At 38.1% G+C, this 4,543-nt stretch overlaps 1 long non-coding RNA gene across 1 annotated transcript in view; it reads left to right on the top strand.

Moving 5' to 3' along the window:
* Positions 1-1,676: 1,676 nt before the first annotated feature.
* The window catches only part of LOC109240456, an 8,812-nt gene continuing 5,945 nt past the window's right edge, over positions 1,677-4,543 (top strand). The window contains exon 1 of the long non-coding RNA XR_002070068.1: positions 1,677-2,755. This is a non-coding gene — a long non-coding RNA (uncharacterized LOC109240456). The remainder of the gene's footprint in view (positions 2,756-4,543) is intronic.

Here is a 4,543-nt window from a genome sequence, read left to right as displayed (position 1 = left end):
AAAAAGAAAGAAGAAAAAAAAATAAAAATGAAAATCACAAAAGAAAAACAAATCATGGTAGCATAGGATCCTATTCCTTAAATATCCCGGCCAAAAAACTTAGGATCTCCCGGCCAAAAAACCGAGGAGCCTTTTCTTTCCAAATCCCGGCCAAAAAATCGAGGATCTCCCGGCCAAAAAACCGAGGAGCTTTTTCTTTCCAAATCCCGGCCAAAAACCGAAGATCTCCCGGCCAAAAAACCGAGGAGCCTTTTCTTTCCAAATCCCGGCCAAAAACCGAGGATCTCCCGGCCAAAAAACCGAGGAGCTTTTTCTTTCCAAATCCCGGCCAAAAAACCGAGGATCTCCCGGCCAAAAAACCGAGGAGCCTTTTTCTTTCCAAATCCCGGCCAAAAAACCGAGGATCTCCCGCCCAAAATACCGAGGAGCTTTTTCTTTCCAAATCCCAGCGAAAAAATCGAGGATCTCCCGGCCCAAAAATCGAGGAGCCTTTTCTTTCCAAATCCCGGCCAAAAAACCGAGGATCTCCCGGCCAAAAAACCGAGGAGCTTTTATCTTCCCAAATCCCGGCCAAAAACTGAGGATCTCCCTACACAATCCTGATTTGATTGCTTAGATATGTGTCACAACTAACTCACGAAATTTTCCTAGTGAAAACTGGGGCAGAAAATTTTGTTCGTTTGTTTGTTTTGATATCTTAAGCAGATTGACCTCAACACACAAGATGCGAGTTGACCAAAAGAATGAGTCTCAATCCAAAATAAAGAAAAGAAGAAAAGAGCAAAAAAGAAGTGAATTCAAAGTGCTGAGGCAGACAGAGATGCGGACTGCTCAAAACTTGATTGAAGTCACAACCTCCGCCTGTCCCGCTTTGATCCAAATGCCGAAGAAAGAAATAGCGCCTGCAACTGGCGAGCATCAAGATTTAGATTGGAGTCCACAGCAAGAACCAGCTAAGACTCAAGATCAAGTTTCAAGAGATTTATAGATAGGAATCTTGTAACTCGTAGTTGATAGGCCTAGCTAGCTTAGCTTTTGACTTTTTATTTTGGTGTAATAAGGAGCTCAACAAGCAGAAACAGTAGCAACAACAGCGAAATCACAGCTTCCCGGTAGTTCCAGCTACCAAAACTTCCAGAACTACACTGACCTGATTCCTTTATAGCCAAGGATATGTAGGCAACCTCTGAAGCAGGGCTCGGTCAGGCTCTTTTCAAAAACGCTTCTCATGGAGTTTCAAACGGGCAAAAATCCCTCATATTGCTCAATTTATCTTTGCCCGAAAACTCTTCATGTTTCCGAGCAAAGAGGGGCAGCTGTAAGCACGTGATTTTTGCCCTATATGAAATACTCCTATAAAATCTAAGAAAATTTGCCATTTTAGGAATTTTTATAGATTTTATTGATTGTTTGCATTTTTCTTGCATGTTTAAGTTTTATTTAAATCATGAAAAATACCAAAAAATATCATGCATGGCATTTAGGCTTTATTTTTACATTTTTAGGACTAATCGGTAGTCATTGGTTTTATAAAAATGGAAAATCACAAAAAAAAAATGCTTCCTTTTAACAGTTTTTCCTTTTATTGATTTTTTCTCTTTTAATTTAGGATTAAGTGGTTTTTATAATTTTTATAATTAGCTAATTAGTTTAATTTCAAATTTTGGATAATTTTGGATTTTTAATTTGTAGGATTTTAATTAAAAGAAAAAGGAAAAATTAACAAAATAAAAGAAGAGAATTGGATAAGAAAGGTTTGTCTTGTGAAATTGGGCCAACATTAATGCTGGGCCCAAAGCCTATACCCGAATCTTCCCATACCCAATAACCCACTCAAAGCCCAATCTCCCTACCCAAATACCCATTACCCTTTACCCTACCTCCTACATGTAAAAACACAATTTAGAAACCAAAAAAAAGGACCTCATCCCTGAGATCAGGGAATCAGCACAGCTTTTTTGGAAAAGAGACCTTCCCGTTCGTCTTCTTCTTCACAAATCAACAACCAGAGAGACTCCCCCCTCACGTCTTCGTCTCCACCCCAAAACCAGTCAAAGCGGCCATTAAAATTAACCCCAAACAGTCACCAAAAATCGGTAAATGGCTGTTTCCTTCAGCTGAATTTAAAAGGAATTCGAAAAGGTCGAGTCCAAAGTCTATTGTGTCATCGAGGTTCGAGTTTGTGCCCGTCGATGTTTCGGACTTGTTGAAGTCTCATTACTGTTGAAGTTGTCGAATCTGCTGGGTTATCTGGTTCAGAGCTGTGGATTTGTGCTCTAGTTGCTATTGCTGTTGATCTTCCTTACAAATAGAAGTCGGAGCTGTTTGCGGTTGTTTCTCCTGCAGTTAGTAGCTGAACACCCATTTGAAGTTATTTTCGGCCTTTATTTGGCTATTTTAAAGTCTTACTACTGCTGTCCAGAAATTTTTATATATAAAAAGCTGTTTTGGAGCCCTGGAATTGCTGCTCGTTGTCCGTTGATTTGCGTTGTCGTTACACTGTTTCTCGTTGTTGTTCTGTCGCTATGGAGCTACATTTGTTTTTAACTCCATACTTTATTTGATTAATTTCTGCCCGGAAAAGGAAATGACTGGAGTTGTGTACTGCATTTGGAGCTGTGTAGTCAAATGCATTTGCTGAAGAACCCGAAATCATTGCGTGAGATCTGCTGGTTCTCATCGGAATTTTGGGAGTCAAATATAGAGCTGTGGCTGATTATTTCTACTGCTATCAAGGAGATATTCGCTGGAACAGGTACATTTCCCCCTCTTATTTACTTATTCATTTGCTGTATTTATGGTGAATTGGGGTCCATTTCTCTTTCCTTTCCTAATTTGGTACTACTGTATTCCTTAGTTTAATTAATTCCCCTGATGTACTTATTGGTGCTTGGTTCGTTTATTACGTGATGGCATTTGATATATGTCCAGTTATAAGCCATTTGTTTGTTTCAGCCTTAAAGTGTGTTTGTTGGATTGTGGAAAAAAAGGGTAAATTAAAGAAGTCACACAAATCCAAATCTCAGTAGCGTTGAATAAAATGTGTTTCGAATTGCGGGTGCATTTCATGTGACGTGGTCCAAAGACATGTTTTAGACGACGTTAAATCTTCTTTAAAATGAATAAAAGCGGTTATAGAGTTAAAATTGTACCATAGGCTAAAACATGTAATAAAATCAGATAATAAGCCGATTTTGATAGTTTAAGCGACCGTGCTAGAACCACGGAATCCGGGGGTGCCTAACACCTTCCCCCGGGTTAACAGAATTCCTTATTCAGAATTTTTGGTTCGCAGACTTCAAAAGGGAAGTCGAAATCTTCCTCGATTTGGGATTTAAAATAAACCGGTGACTTGGGACACCAGAAAACAAACCATCCCAAGTGGCGACTCTGAATAAAAATGAATAAATAATCCCATTTCGAATAATGTCACTTTAATTGGAAAAACTCCCTTATCCATTATCCTTCGGGGTAGGTGTGTAAAAAGGAGGTGTGAAAAATACCAAAAAAAAAAAATACTTCAGTTTGCACTTTTGCCTTTTTTTTATAGGTTATTAATTTTTCTCTTTTAATTTAGGATTAAATAATTTTTATGATTTTTATAATTAGTTAATTAGTTTAATTTTATATTTTTTAGATAATCTAGGATTTTAATTTTAGAATTTTTAATTAAAAAAAAAGAGAAAGAGAAATAAGATAAAATAGTTAAAATTGAAAGGAGTTTGTTAAATTTGGAATTGGGCCAATTTAGCCAAAACCAGCCCAAAACTACCCAAATTTCGCCCCAGCCCAGCAAATTGACCCGACCCGCCTAGCCCATAACCTAATCCCTTCCCCATTAAAAGGATTGAAGGCATCAGATGAGGGGGGACACACGCAATACCCATTTTCTCATTCATTCACTCATCTGCACACACTCTCCTCTACTTATCCTCACTCACTAAACTCACGCAAGAAAAAAGAGCTGAGAAAGATTCGAAAACAAAATGCGAAGAAGTCTGAAACGGAGAAGGAAAAGCAGTAGATTTTAAATCCAAAATAATTTGAGAGTTGTCGCTGCTTCGAAGCCACAATTTCATTTGTGTTTCTGAATTTTTAAAGTGGATTCAATGGTGATTTACTGTTTGTTAGTCGTTGTTTCTTCAACCGGAAAGCTGTGTTGATTTCTGCTGCATTATCCTCTCAATTTCTGGTTTGTTCGAGTTGTATGTCGGATTCGAGGTCTGAAGCTATGTGCTGTTGGTTCTGCTTATGCTGGGCTCCAAGCTACTGATTTCCGGCATGTATTTGGCCTCCTTATCTTCTAAATATGGTCCTTAAGCAGATAGGTATGTTATTCATAGAACTATTCCAAAAAATCTGCTTCCAGTGGTAAATCATGATGTTGTTCGATTCATTTAATGCTAATGCTGGTCTCTATTCGTTGGATCTGGTTCAAAACAGTGATTTCGAGAATAAAACTTATAGTTTTTGGCTTTGTTTCATGGCTTATACGATTTTGGCTTTGGTTTCATGATAAGTTCACAATCGGCTGTTATGCTTG

This window comes from Nicotiana attenuata, unplaced genomic scaffold (genome assembly GCF_001879085.1).
Source record: "Nicotiana attenuata strain UT unplaced genomic scaffold, NIATTr2, whole genome shotgun sequence".
Classification (NCBI taxonomy): Eukaryota; Viridiplantae; Streptophyta; class Magnoliopsida; order Solanales; family Solanaceae; genus Nicotiana; species Nicotiana attenuata.
Note: the sequence above shows the minus strand (reverse complement) of the source record. Positions and strands in the feature narration are given on the sequence as shown.